A 16,443-nucleotide genomic window follows, 5' to 3' on the forward strand; every position below is an offset into this window, starting at 1 on the left:
CTCCAGCTCAACAAGTCAACCACGGCAACCAAGGGCATGCTTTTATGATTAAGGCCAACCAAGCTCAAGTTGCCAACGACGTGTTGAACAGTACATTTTTAGTAAATGAGCGTTTAGCTTCAATTTTATTTGATATCGGAGCTGATAGGAGTTTTGTTTCTTATAAATTTGAATCTATCCATACCGTGCCTCGCACTAAACTTTCTCGTCCTTTTTTCTGTCGAAGTCACCAATGGTAGTACTTACGCCAAAAGTAAGTTCCTTTCCTAGCCCAATCGGTGGTAAAAGACCTGGAAGAAAAGAAAATTCAAGACATTCCCCTTGTTTGTGAATTTCCCGACGTTTTTCCCGAAGGCATCTCTGGTCTCCCGCCCATTCGTCCGGTTGAATTTTGTATCGACCTTGTACCCGGCACGACTCCCGTAGCCAAGGCTCCCTATCGTTTAGCTCCTTCGGAATTGCAAGAGTTATCGAACCAACTTCAAGAACATTACGATAAGGGCTTTATCCGCCCAAGTTCTTCCCCTTGGGGTGCTCCCGTTCTCTAAGTGAAAAAGAAGTATGGCTTTTTTCGCATGTGCATCGTTTACCGTGAACTCAATAAACTCACCATAAAAAATGTTTACTCTTTGCCTCGAATCGATGACCTCTTCGATCAAATCCAAGGCGCAACTTGTTTTTCTAAAATCGATCTTCGATCGGGTTATCATCAATTGCGTTTTCATGAAGATGGCATTCCTAAAACCGCTTTTCGTACGCGGTATGGACATAACGAGTTCATGGTTATGCCATTCGGATTAACCAATGCACCCGCGGTATTCATGAACCTCATGAACCGCGTTTGCAAACCATTCTTGGAAAAATTCGTAATTGTCTTTATCGATGACATCCTCATCTTCTCCAAGACCAAAGCCGAACTTGAGCATCATTTACGTTCCATCCTTGATCTTCTAAGAAAAGAACAACTTTATGCCAAGTTATCAAAATGTGAATTTTGGTTAAAAGAAGTTTAATTTTTGGGTCACATCGTCAACGATAAAGGTATTCATGTTGATCCTGCCAAAATCGAGGCCGTAAAAGATTGGAAAACTCCATCCACTCACACGGAAGTCCATTTCCTTGGTTTGGCCGGGTATTATCGGCGATTTATTCTAAACTTCTCCAATATCACGTTACCCCTCACCGCACTAACTCATAAAGGAAAACCTTATGAATGGGGACCGAAACAAGAAGAAGCTTTCCAAACTCTAAATCATATGCTTTGCAATGCTCCCGTCTTAACCCTTCCCGATGGAAACGACGACTTTGTGGTATTTTGCGATGCGTCCCACCAAGGTCTCGGTTGCGTTATCATGCAACGAGGTCAAGTCATCGCATATGCCTCGAGACAACTTAAGGTTCACGAAAAGAATTACACAACTCATGATCTCGAACTTTGCACCATCGTTTTCACTCTCAAAATCTGGAGACATTATCTTTATGGCAGGAAATGTGTTGTATTCAATGATAATAAAAAGTCTTCAACACATTTTTGACCAAAAATATCTTAACATGAAACAACTCGATGGGCCGAATTACTTAGTGATTACGATTGCGAAATTCTCTACCATCCCGGTAAAGAGAATGTCATGGTCGATGCCCTTAGTCGTAAAGTTAATGTCAAATCCGTTCTGCTTCATAGCATTATCATCCAAACCGATCTTCAAGACCGCATCTATCGAGCCCAATGCACCTCTATTGATGAAGGCAATATGTACGAAGAAATTTCATGTGTAGCCGAACTTCAACTCGAAACCAAACCCGATGGCTTGCTTTATTTTCTCAATCGTTTGTAGGTTCCCGATCGTGATGAACTTCGTACTTTCGTCCTAGACGAAGCTCATATGTCACGATATTCCATTCATCCCGGTGCGGATAAGATGTACTTCGATCTTCGATCTATTTATTGGTGGCCGGGTATGAAAAAGGACGTGGCACTTTACGTCTCAATATGTCTTACATGCTCAAAGGTTAAAGCCGAACATCAAAAACTTTTGGTTTACTCAAGCAACCACCTATTCCCGTTTGGAAATGGGAAGACATTGCTATGGACTTTATCACTAAATTACCCACCACTCAAAAGCAAAATGATAGTATTTGAGTAATCGTTGATCGATTAACCAAATCGGGTCACTTCATCCCGATTTTAGAGAAGTACTCTATCAAACAATTCGCTCAAATATATGTTCGTGAAATTGTATGCCGCCATGGTATTCCGTTGACCATTATCTCCGATCGTGATGCTCGTTTCACCTCCCGTTTTTGGAAATCGCTTCAAGAAGCTTTGGGCACTCGCCTTGATCTTAGTACCGCTTATCACCCTCAAACCGATGGTCAATCCAAGCGTACAATCCAAATCCTTGCAGATATATTTCGATCTTGTGTTCTTGATTTTAGTGGAAATTGGTATTCCCATCTCCCGCTCATCGAATACTCATACAACAATAGCTATCACTCTAGCATTAGTATGGATCCTTTCGAAGCTCTATATGGTCGTAAGTCTCGTTCCCTGATTTGTTGGAACGATATTGGTGAAACCCAAATCACTGGTTTTGAGATGGTTCAAGACACTACCGATCATATCGATTAAATCCGCAAAAATCTTCTCGCTGATAGAAGTCGTCAAAAGAGCTACGCCGACAAGACGAAAGCCTCTTGAGTTCAATGTTGGCGACCTTTGCTTCTCAAAGTATACCCTTAGAAGGGGTAGTCCGTTTTGGAAAGAAAGGAAAACTAGCACCACGTTTCGTAGGCCCATTCAAAATCCTCGAAAGGATTGGAAAAGTGGCTAATAAACTCGAATTACCGCAAGAACTTACCGATGCCAATCCAACCTTTCATGTCTCGAACCTCAAAAATTTCTTAGCCGAGGATAACCTTCATATACCTCTTGACGAAGTACGTATTGGCGAAACCTTGCAAATGATCGAAAAACTCGTTGAAATCATGGATCGCAATGAGAAACGAACCAAACGTGGCCGAATCCGTTTAGTTAAAGTTCGTTGGAAATCACGGCGTGGCGCTGAATTTACTTCGGAACGAGAAGACGAGATGAAGGAAAAGTACCCGGGTTTGTTTATTACGGATTCTCTTAATTTCGAGACGAAATTTTTTAAAGGATGGAAGACTGTGACATTCGTCATTTTTTGTTAAACTTGCATTTGTTATTGTATCGTAAACCCGACCCGTTTTGGTCTTTCGGATCTTTCGTTATTAATAAAATATTGGGTTTTATGTTTGTTTATGTTACACAATTTTCGGATCAAGAAACATCTCTTTCGGTATGTTAAACACCCTTTTTGGCTAAAAACGAGTTAAAATAAACTTAAGGGACTAAATTTGTCAAATAACAAAAGCATGTAACTCTTGAAAGCAACATTATAGCCAACCCTTCATTCTTTCCCTATATAAACAATATCAATACATCCCATTTGGGTTGCTCATTCACCTCAAACTCTCCCCAATATAGATCTAAGTATTCTTCTGCAAACTCTTGATAGTTTAGCTTCTCAAGGTCAAACTAATACTAATCTTTGTTTCTAACTAGTTATTGTTAATTAAAGCATGCTATTATAGCTTGTTTAAAACATACTCCCCTTGTTTCCTTGGCTTTCCCTTCTCCGGCCATGGTCAGTTTAGGTGTATTGCTAGACAAGGCTTCATGAAGAACCATTATAGTCATTGTTAACACTTTAAATTTTGTTTAAGCTTATTATTAATGTTAATGTTTAGTTATATTTATTTTAGTTCCAAATCATTTTAATGAGTTCTATGATAATGGGTATGTGGCAACATCCTCGGTTTCATCAAGAGCCGAACCAAAACTGAACTTTTGTTTAAATACTTTATTGTCAACATATTGTATGTAAGACTTGGGTATTATCAATTCTAAAAGTTTATTTTAATAAGTTATATGGTATTGGGTATGTGGTAACCATCCTCAGTCTTATTCCAAGTCAAGGACCGAACCAAGACCGAACTCTCGTTTAAATGCTTTATATTTAAAATGATTTATTAATATGTTACATGTAAGATTTGTGTATTACAATTTCTAAGTTCATTTCAACAAGTTCTATGGTATTGGTTATGTGGTAACCATCCTCGGTCTTATTCCGAGTCAAGGACCGAACCAAGACCGAACTAAACCGAGTTCACTCGCTTAAGACACACTAGTTGTGTTTTTGGCCACCGAATCTCATATTTTTCTTTAAAACTACATTATAAAGTAACTTTAATTGTTTTCTCAAAATACTTGGTATGTTGGATCCAACTTGATCTTATGACAAGTTTGGACCGACAAAGCCAAACACTCGCTTAACGGACGTTAAGGTTCTTCCTAATAGAACTACACACTTGTTAAGTTTCTTTTGTTTTAATTGAGTTATCTCATAACATTTATCACTTTGGAATCTCGACGTTGGGCTTGACCAATTATCAAGGCTCGAATCGACAAATCCAAACACTCGTAAAATCTCGTCTTAGTATCTATTTAACAAAGGGTCTTGCAATATCACAATTATACCCAAATACGTACTTAACAAAGGTTAAGTAAAACTAATGAATAGAATACCGAGACCCGATTTAGAGTAAACTTACTTTTCTAAAACCATTACTTTAATTCTTATGTATTTACACTTAAACCCTCAAACTTTAATTATTTATCTTACTTGTCATGTTATTTTACTTTAAAGCTTTTAAGTCCATCTACTAACTCAAAACCCTTTTTAATATAGGTCTTGCTCGTTGAACTTACCTTTCCGTTTAACCGCCAACTAATCCCTCAAGTTACTTATTTCACGTGAGTACATTTCATCCTTCGTTTTCCTTTTTATACTTTGGGGGTAACATGCATACCTATTCAAAACAAGACTGATTTATAATACTCTATCCTCAAACCACAAACTCTAGGTTGTATGATACTTAGAATACTTGCTCTATTGTGTATTATATGTTTCATATGCTTTACGTGCACACGTGTTTATTTTTATGTTGTTGTTGAGCCTAAATAAGTATGATCATACGTACCCCTAACTACTTTAGCATTGTGCTAGTAGAATAGGGCCTCATTATCCGAGTATGTCGGTTGTTACCGATTAGAAAAGATCCTCGTTTATTTATGATTTATATACCGCAATTGTTGCTTTTATTTATAGTTTAATATACGAGTTGTGGATTTTGCCTCATATTATATATACTCAAAAGTATGAAATTGCTCACCAACATTCGTGTTGACAAAAATTATTTTATGCATTGTTACAGGTTTGGTTATTGGTTGATTGGAGTTTGAAGATGTTATTTTATTTTTGATACTGTTTAGGTTATTAGAAGAATGAACAATTAAATTCTTATATTTTGTGTTATTTTTGTATGAACAAGATGTGTTACTTTTGCTGATTGAATGAAATTAATGAGTTGTTTAAATATTGTCAATTTAATAGTGTCTTGTGTTCTTAAGCAATCCGTTGCATCCCGGCATGTTCCGCCACCTTTGGTCGGGGTTCGACAAATAGTTTAAGGGAAAATTACTAAAATGTCTATTTTGAACACCTAAGTCAAAGTTTTGTCCAAGACAATCCAATATTCCTAAAATGTCCATCTAATTTACAGTCGCTTCCTCCCTTTTTACTCTTGTTGGACGCTAGTATTGTAAACCAATAGTATATTTACATGTGACGCAAATACCGGCGGCCGAAGGAAAATATACCCTTTTAGGGCGGAGGCGACAGTGTTATGTATAGAAGTCCCCGTCGTCTGACATCCATGTCCTCGTTGGGCGCTCGTATTCCACAAAGCATCGAATTTGTGTGTTCCTATCCGACGATCCAATAGTTGACAATGGGAGATATCAAACGACGAAGAAGACGACGATCCAATAGTAAGACGAAAACTCGCGACCAAACAAGGTTACTGGAATGTTGTCAGAACCCTAGATTGGCTCGACGGAAACCGTGTTCCACCACCAACCGCCAATATGAAGTGTTAGCTCGTTGCATACCACTGTAACAATCGTTGGTGGGGCACGAAACCACCAACGTTGTTGGGACAACTTCGTTTCACTGTCGGATAACCGTATGTCGCCTTCTTGGATCTTCAATTGCTTTTTAAATGGTGGTCTTTTACAAAGAGAGAAAGAAAATGAAAGAGTGGTGAGAAAACAATAACTGAGGTGGGTTTGTTGTAAGATTAGGTAGCAAGGTCTGAAAATATTGTCATGTGTTATGTTTTTATTGGGTTGTCTCACAATAAAAATAATCAAGGATCCTAGTATTAACCACGGACATTTAGGAAACTAACAACGGTTTTAGACAAATGTTTAACCATACAGATGAAAATAGACATTTAGATAATTTTCCCATAGTTTAACCTTAGTTTAGTTATGATCTGGCATGAAGTGATGTCCCACCACATCTCATCACACTTGGTCCAATTATATTAATATATATACAATTGTGAGATTGGTTTTGTGATGGATAGTTATTATTCACTTGAAATTGTGCATAATGGTATGTACTTTATGCTTATTGAGTTGTACAAATAGTTATGATGTTCTTATGTATTATTCAATACATATGTTATTTGTTTGACACCCTGCCTGCAATAAACATTTTATGACTTTGAGTAGTAAAAAGAAGTTTCATTCACTCAGTTAAGTTGTCATAAAAGAAATTTAATAAACCATTTATTAATTTGGATCGTGAGTTAAAAGTCGGTTTTCAATAATCACGTATCAAGTTTCTTCAGTTGTTTAACACACGTGTCCCACCACTGCCTTTTGTTACCGCTTCGTCCATCCACGTTGCCTCCTTACCTTCTTTCCTACACCACCACTGCCTGTTGTCATCATCGCTACCAGATGATTTAGGGCATGGCTTGAGTAAATATCATATGTTGAATGTTGTTTTGAGATTAGGGCAGACAACCAACCAACGATGATTTAGGTTTCCGACAGGTAATGTTTCTCCCTGAATCAATTGGGTGTTTTTTGAATAATTTGGCTTTATATATTTTAGTTAATGGTTGTTACAGGTAACTTTCAGCCAATCTTCTTTGGTAAGGTTTTCTTTTTGCTTCATTTAAAAGCATTTTGTATTATCATATATAGAAACTTGAAATCATGTTGCATGCAACATGATTTTAAAATTTAGTTTATGTAAGCAAGCAAAGAAAAAAAAAGAAATGATGAAATTATATACATATATTTACGCTAATGATTTGTTTGATTGTTTATGATTGATTTTGTAGGCGGATGCTGCAGATTTGTCATCACACGTGTTGCTCCAAGGTAACCATCTTTTTTTGTTTCTTCATATCATGTGAAGCATCCCATATAAGTTTGATGTGTTTTCTAGCTATATGAATATGACCATGCTGCTATTAAGTTTCATGAATTTGATGTTAATATTAATTTCAACATAAGTGATTATCAAGAATATGTTTAATAAGTATGTCACGAAGTTATTGAAATATTATTTCATTTAAAGCCACAAACTAAAGTGTTTAATGTTTATTATGCTATGACTATTGTGTAGATATGTTTCATGAGCTTTGAGAACATGCAGATTCCATTGACATGGACAATGGTGAGAGAAAATTAATTGCACAAACAGTTAGTTCTGCAATTGCCTATGAACGCGGTGTCTATGTACCTACAATACGATGATGAAAAAAAGCCAACTTATCCTACATAAATTCTACGGGACTAACAAAGGTATTTCTTTTTATGTATATCCAAACCCCCTTTGCATAAATATCTAAACTGATACACATGGCAAAGCTGCAAATAATCCAAAAAGCCAATAGTTGGTCATGTATGCTATTGTGCTTAACTTCAACTTTGATTAAGCATAATAAGCCCAGGATTATAGCATTTCGTCTTGCAGTGGTTAAAAACAGAAGATTGCCTTGAAATCGAACACGTTCCTTTCTCCGGTGGTGCATTGTCCGACAGGTGAAATTATTGTGGCAGCTCATGTTAATTAATTAATGTTTTACTTAATTTGGTTATCCAAATTCATAATTTCTAAAACGCAAGAAAATCTAATGCTTTTGTATATTTTGTTCGAAAATGATTTTGTTGTGGGTTTATTAATTTTGTGTACTCTGCAAATCCAAGCAGGCGCAAAACTCAAAAAGCAGCATGTTTGGTATTTTGCAAACTAAAGTGATAGAACCAAACCTTTGAAAAGGGGGAAAAGAGGAAATATAGTCTCATCATAAGTAAGTTTTCATGTTTGTTAGTATGCATATAGATATGACCATTATATGTCATGTAAAAAAATCATATAAACAAAATTCACAAGTGTTCGAAGGAATCTTTTTTTATTTATATTTTGTTTACTTTTCTGTTACTGCTGCAGATTAGCAATTAGTAAGGGCATTGGTGTGGATAATATGCTTTACCTTAACGATGGTCTGAAAGGTAAGCTCATGATAATGTTTTTAAAGTTAGACTTTCGAGAAAGTGTGAATTTTAAAGTTCTGTCTTGCTTTTAGGTAGTTCTTTGGTTGTGTACAGGGTTACGGAAATGGAAATGGGCAGATACAGGGGTTGAATAGCTGGTCAAAACAAGTTTGATACAAGAGATTGTATATGGATGTGATGATATTGTGCAAGCAACTTACGGCCAGCTATTGTGCGGACTTCAGCTTCGTGTTAACAGGAGACTTTGGTGCGGTATTCATGAACTTACATTAGTTGTTTATTGTTTGGCCTCTGATATTGCAGACATTTAGTGTATGAAAGTTTGCATGTTGAACTAATCATGTTCCAAACCTTTGATATGTTTTAATATTAGTTGGGAATTATTGTTCTATATAATTTGTTTAGTGTGTTTTTCATTGTTTACTCACCCCGTCACCGCAACGCGGGTCGAAAAAACTAGTATATATACAAATTGCAACTTCCTCATGCATAATTAGTTGTCCTTTCTACAGTACATGTTGTATCATGTCTTTCTATGCATTGAGTTTGTACATTGTGAAGTATGATTTGTAATAGGTATATTATTCTGTGTCCCATGCCCTATACAAAGTTGAAACAAGTCAACACATGTGACTCCACTCTCTAACGTGGCAATCAAATGGAATGTAGAAAAAATTTACTTTGTCTGTAGTCTATATTGCATGACTATTATACTAAATCCTAATAGCAAAATACAACAAAGTAGTAAAATATACCTTAATATTTTTACTATTATTTTTTTACTAAATTTCCTATTTGGTGTCTTTTCTATTTTTTTTATGGTTTAATGCATACAGGTATGTCAGCTTTCAGATTGTCGGGTTGAATTGTCCAAAACAAGGCTTTTGGGATGTGTTATCCATACACCTTTTATAGAATGTATATAGAGATAATATGTGTGTTAAAAGGGTATGTGAATATCCAAAAAGGGTGTGTGAATAATCATTGCCTATATTTATCCATATTACATTTATGAAGTTTGAATGCATTGATTGTTTGTACATTATGCATCCTAATATTATATACCATCATTGTTACTATTGTTATTTTCAATATTAACCACCTACACTATCTTTTACAAATTTGTCACACACCATTTTCTATTATAAACCTCAACATTTGTTCCACTTTCAACTTTGATTCCTTAGACTTTTCATCTTTTACAAATCTTAATTTAATGTGTCGGTCTAAATTTTCTTTCCGAGTTAACACCATACAACGCGTGTTTGTGGTTCAACGTTTTTACGTTTAACCTTTTCCCTTTTAATAGCCATGTCGCAACTCGTTGATCCTAAGTCGACTTAGTTATTATTTTTATATGTTTTAGGTTTCAGACTATTTTTTGCGTGTTAACATGCAGCAACGGGCGTGCATGGTTTCAACGTCTTTACATCTACTTTTTGTTCTATGTTCTTAATAATTCACAAAAGTTACTGCGCAATGTGTTAATACTTGAATCAAATAAACGGTTTTACACCACACGCCGCAACGCGGGGCGTTAATGCTAGTTGTTATTAAATATAACTTTGTTTGAATAAAAATCTAAGCCATAGTCCGTATCTGTTTTATAAAAAGTATGAAATTGAATAATTATATACATGATATTAGCATTTTCTTTGAATTTTGTCGTCTTCTTATTATCTATAGCATGATGTGATGCACTAAAAGAAAATGTAAACAACAACAATTTTTTATTGAAAATGATTAATATTATAATGTACGTTAAAACAGATAACCCAGCTCACGTACCGCTTTAATGGGCGAACAGCCCAACCCTTGGAACATACTACAGCCCCAGGTGGCGAAGAGCCGACATCGAGGTGCCAAACTTTCCCGTCGATGTGAGCTCTTGGGGAAGATCAGCCTGTTATCCCTAGAGTAACTTTTATCCGTTGAGCGACGGCCCTTCCACTCGGAAGTAGTAGTTTTTTTTCTTTTTAAGACTTACCGTACCATGGTACATCAATATAATCAGTTACATAATTTGTAATCATCCTGGCGATCCATTACGATGTACCTCCTCGATTTTATGCAAAGATGAATCAAACATGATGAGGATGGAGACGAATCGGAAGCCCTTTTACGGGTGTAGCAATGGGATCATATTCGATTTTCTCATCAGGTATCAACAAGTCCCATTTGAAATTGGTGACGATGTTGTGAAGAAACGCAAGTATTTCCAATCGGGAAAACTCTTTACCTAAACACATCCTAGGACCCCCTCCGAACGGCACATATGTGAATGGAGTTGGCCCTGCGCCTTCAAATCTTGACGGATCAAATCGTCTCACATCCTCAAAGTTAGACTCGTCTTTGTGTGTTGATGCAGCACTCCAGTAGATCTAATTAATGTCGCAACATGAATTCATGTATTATATTTTCATTTGAGGAACGTGTTATTTACTAAAATAAATGTATAAAAATTTGTTACCTTCCATCCTTTGGGGATGGTATAACCCGCATACTCGATATCCATTAGAGCCTCTCTAAAGGCTCCAGTGGTGGGCGGATTTAATCGCATGACTTCAGATACAACATTCCAAGAATATCTCATCTTTTGTATGTCATCCCATTTTAGCAATTCTCCAGCTTCTTTTGCCTTGGAAATCTCTAATTGCTCTAAAAAATATATGGCATTCGTAGTTAAAATTCGATCTAAAAACATGCCCTTTGAAGTATCATGGATTAGAGGACATAAATAACCTTTCAACACCTTGTCATAAACATCAGGGTGTTCACCGAGACTCTTGATGAGTAAAGTGATAGTAACAGTGGAGGTGTCATGACCAGCAATGAGTAGTAGCAGTATGTTGTTTGCGATATCTTTTTCGGTTAAATACCTACTATTTTCGTCTGAAGACGTAAGAAAATGTGACAATAGGTCTTGTGAAGATGATGTCTTTCCTTCTTTTAGTTCCACTCTTCTTTCTTTGATGATAATCATGAGTTCCTTCCTAATGGCTGCGGCTGCTTTATTTGCGCTATAAAACCGTGTCCCTGGGAGGTTTATTGGTAGCTCGAGGATACCTTTCATGAAAATGTTAAATAAGGATCCAAGTTTTGCAATGTGGCTTGGTTCCTCCAGGCTCATGAATAAACGGCAAGCAAGCTCGAAGGCGTATAACTTAACAGTTTGGAATACCTTCACCTCTTTCTTGCCTTCATACATTACATTGAAAAACAACACTACTATTAACTTTTGCAGACAATTTGTGTGATGTCATTGTGGAAATTCTGAAATGAGGCAAATTGCCGTAAAACAGAGTTTAATTTCAAATATACACAAATTTTCTAATGAGTTTTCTCTGTGTTACCACTTATCATCTCCTCCATGGTTATGCTTAAAGATTCCACTAGTTTCCCTCAATGAATACCACTCAAAAGCAATCCGAGGTAAAAGTCTCTCGGAACACTAGGTGTAAGTAAAAGTTTTGGGGTTTCAAACGATTGTTTTGACCAAAAAGTTTTAAAGTTTTACCGTCTATGGTTAGAACATTCGTCCAGATACTGGCAGAACGGCTGTTCTGATCAATAATTTTCAAGATTTAACCCTTAAGGTCAGCACAGTTGTCCATATATTGCTCAAATTGTCGTTTTAACAATTATTATTAAGTTCGACCTTTTTTTTTTGTCAAGAAGGTCGTCTGAGTGCTTTGTGAAAGACTGTTATATGAGGTGAAATAAAATGGGGGTAGTGTAGCTAAAACAAAATACAAAAGAAAATAAATTATCAAGCATAGATATGTATTGACTTGTATCCGCAAAGAGTGGATGCGAACGTGGATACTAGATCTCCAAAGTTATATTCTATTGAATAATAATTCTTTTTAGTTGTAGGTGGTATAGTAAAATCATAAGTGTTCAATTTATTTCTAGATTTCATGAACTCAAAATGATAAATATCGACCTTCTTTTCCATTGTCTAATATTTATTAATTTTACTTGCCAAAGTTTTGTTTTTGAAAAAAAAATTCAACATGAAATATCGGAAATGGACTAAACATTTTCTTAATATTTGTTGGAGTATTTAAGAATATGTTAGTTTGCCGTTATAAAAAACTCTAATTACCTCGCCAATGAAGTTCGATATGGCGATGGGTGACGACGTCCATGGTGGACGCATAGTGTGTGGCGAAAGCATCAGGACCAAGATACGATAACAACATCTTCCTCATCCACTTAGCTTCATCGCCACGAGTTGTAATCAAAGACCTGCCAAAAAGCTTGCTCACTGGCAACGGCCACCACACGGCCACCAGCTTGTTCTCGTTCCCAAACAGGAACTTGTTACCCGCAGGACCACACAACACGGCCATGCGTTCGCCTAACAACGACTCTTGAACACTAGAGGGCTGCCGTGTTTATCAACACGTTCTTGAATGAATCTTTCTGGAACACGAGAGTTTCTCCGAGAAGCGGCCATCCGAAGCTTCCCGGTGGAAGATTGATTTTGGTTTTGCGATATTTTTGGTAAATAGTCAAGAAAAGGTATACAACGATGATTAGGAGAACCGGTAATAGAATTTGGATCATTATTTGTGTCGGTAAAGATGTGGACAAGTGAAAGTGCTCGTCTATATACTTATTATATACATGATCACACGCGTTATACAATAGAAGCGAAGTCCTAAACGCATTGTAGTTGAATAAAACATTTTATAATATTTGTTACATAAAATATTTATTAATTTACATATATAAAAATGTAACTAGAGAAACGTTTGATGTGTTTTAATCGGAATTCTACAGAAGTATAGTTCTGGTTATAAAAACAGTGAAGAGTTGAAGAAGAATTCGTCTGAACTGAAAAGTCAAGGGAGCTTAATGTAACTTCTAAGTATATAAACAAGGCTTTGGATATTTCTATATTCATTCATTCACTTGGTTTTCAGGCATAGTCCTAAAAGCTATGCAGTCGATATCACCGATAAATCACCGATATATCAGTGATATATCGGTTATCGATCCTTTGCCGATATTATTTCTATTTATCGGTTCAGAATATCGGTACCGATAATATCAAAGATATTGACTGATATTTAACCGATATATCACCGATATTCCCGATATCAGTGTTTTAAGTCTTAATTATCAACTTTTATTGTTCAATGTTAGTGTTTTAAGTCTTAATTAACAACTTTTATTGTTCAATGTTAGTGTTTTAAGTCTTAATCAATTCTTACTTGCTACGATTGTTAGTGTTTTGCAATTTGCAAAAGGTTAATTTTTTAATGGTAGGAGATTATACTGAATTATTAGTGTTAATTTGCTATATATATGAATTTTACATGATATTAAAATTACTGATATCCCACCGATATCGCACTGCGATAAATGATATCTCATATATCGGTCCTTGACCGATATCCGATATTTTTTCGCAATAACTGCTTAGCCTAAAAGATAACCAGGGTGACTATTTTTACTATATAAAGGATTGTTTGAAGTGCTCGGATTTGAGGTTGTTTTTGGTTAACACAACGACATCAAAGAAACTCTATTTGATTTGATTGTTTCGATTTCTTTTTTGTGATTGTCATCTCGTAATTGTAAATTCCATTGAAATTGGGTAGCATGGTTTAAAAACACGCTACTTAGAATGTAATTTTTGTTTTGTCCCTAGTTAGGTTTTACTTAGAGGGCATGGCTTATATTTCACGTCAGTCTTTCAAAGAAAAAGGTTGATGTCAATGTTCACTTCTAATTGGTTTTCGCTCAGTTATGTTCATTCGACAACATGTGTGAACTGTTCATTTATATCGTTAACGGACGACCTATACGAACACGAACATGTTAGCTTTCTTAACAAATGAACATGAATAAGAAAACCTTGGTCATTTAATCGTTTGTAGTCAATCGTTTGTTCGGTTAAAGTTGAACAAACAAAAATGAATTAGCATGCCCCTTCTGTTCCATTCAGTAAGTTTACAAGCCTACTGAAATTAATCGCTAGCTTCAAGTATTTGCATTGGGAAAGCCCAAACCCGTTTGACTTTGTATGTTATTACTATCTAGCTTTGAATTCACTTTTTCTTGACTTTGTGCAAGTTTCATAACTACAACATAACTTTTGGTGTTTTTGTTAAACAATGATAAATAGGTTATTGTAAGTGGACAGACTTATTAAAAATGTTATCATGAATTCCATTATTTGAATAAATGATCTTTTACTTATTTATAGTCAAATAAAATTTTAGAATTCAATCATTGTAATGTCGAATAGTGGGCATGTTAAAGAGTAATATTGAATATTTGTGAATTGGTCCTCCCGAATTGTCCCTTCCCCATTTTAATCCGCATGTCACAACAACAAAATTTTATTCAATATTCCTCCGCCATGAATTATTTGGTGGGTTTTAACTTGGGTAAATGTAATATTGAATATTTGAGAATTGGATTGAGGGATTTGGACTTGTAAAACAGTCCTCTCCTCGATCAAAAAATGACCCGTGAGAAACCGGTGATCAATCCTCGTTTTCCTTGGAAAAGAGCCCGGGATCTTGGAGCTGGTGTTACTGTTTTATTTTCCCGTCCGTGTCCCGGCTTCACTCCTTGTGGCCTAAAAAATATAGTATGTCAATAGGTTGATATCTTTGAATATTGAGGATTATGACATTGCAGACTGGTAGCCTGGCAGTGTTGTGTCTAATTTCCAATTTCCAATTTAGAGGGTATTCAACTAGGGGCTTCGGTTGTTTTTTATGGAGAAAGTATACTTCTTTTCTTTTTGGTTCAAATGTGAATTGTCATAATTTTGGATAGCCACTTTTCTAGAGCTTAGTTGATAATTATTTATATTCAAATTATATCCAGAGTATAATATACTTAGAATGTGGAAAAGTGGAGTTGCTAAAAAGCCAAAGAATATAAAAAAAAGTCATTGAGGTTGATTTCATGGAATGATGAGAATGGTTGGTAGTGTTGTTTGTCTATCTCATATCTCCAGTTTTAGGGAGTGGGGCTTCGGTAAGACCGCAATATGTAGTATCTTGGTGGAGAAATGATTTGTTATTTTATTGTTCTTTTCACAAAATCTCATTTTCATAAATAGTATAACCACTATTCTAAAGTTTAATGAAATCTAAGTTGAGTATTGTTACGAAATTAAACGTCATCTTCCATCTTGATGATAAAGCTACAACTCAATAGAAAAGATGAAAGTCTAATCGGTATTTGATGCGTAGACCTGAAACATTCGAGGTGAGTATTTGAGCAAGGAATTAGTTTTAATAAGGTTTATGGACTTGGATAAGGTGCATGACATACATGAAGACACATACATGTTTATTCGAACCATATACCGAAACATATACCCGAAAATTGTTAGATTTTCTTTTATTTTCCATTAACACTAGCCCAGGTATTAACGATCATTCTATTAGTATTATGTTGTGAAAAATATAATATTTCTTTTAATTTGAAATACGTGCTTAACAATATTGTTTATATTTTTTTATGATATAAAGTATAACGTCTTGGATTCATATCACAATAAAGTTTATATATTTAAAATATTTCAAATATATAAAATTTACTTGATTGACGCGGAGGTGTGGATTGGGGTTTGTATTCATGGTTATTGTGACATTCGTCATTTTTTAATTTAAATTCATATTTGTTTTTGTACGGTAAACCCGGCCCATTTTATATTTCAGATCCTTCATTATTAATAAAATATTGGGTTTTATGTTTCATTGATGTTATACAATCGTCGGATTAAGAAAACACCTTTTACGGTACCTTTAAACACCATTTTATTATTAAAAACGACTTAAAACGAACTTCAAGGACCTAATTTACCATTTAACCAAAGCTGGAGACCAAAACCCACCCCCTAGGCATCGCGCCGCATGGCCAGGGAAGGTGAGGTGGTCACATGGCACCACCACACACCTGCAGATGCACCAGCTCGTTTTTGGTTGTATTATACCTTGTTTGACTCT

General features: G+C 35.6%; 1 pseudogene across 1 annotated transcript; it reads right to left on the bottom strand.

The window, feature by feature from the left end:
* Positions 1-10,422: 10,422 nt before the first annotated feature.
* On the bottom strand, positions 10,423-13,033 carry LOC143554682 (beta-amyrin 28-monooxygenase-like; annotated as a pseudogene). The gene is made up of 4 exons (XR_013139064.1): positions 12,570-13,033; positions 11,204-11,659; positions 10,932-11,119; positions 10,423-10,842 (listed from the first exon to the last, which is right to left on the bottom strand). The product of XR_013139064.1 is annotated as a beta-amyrin 28-monooxygenase-like (transcript).
* Between the last annotated feature and the right edge of the window lie 3,410 nt (positions 13,034-16,443).

The sequence above is a fragment of the Bidens hawaiensis genome, unplaced genomic scaffold (assembly GCF_021521415.1).
Source record: "Bidens hawaiensis isolate Kalapana, Puna unplaced genomic scaffold, B.hawaiensis_p1.1 tig00017786_1, whole genome shotgun sequence".
Taxonomy (NCBI): domain Eukaryota; kingdom Viridiplantae; phylum Streptophyta; class Magnoliopsida; order Asterales; family Asteraceae; genus Bidens; species Bidens hawaiensis.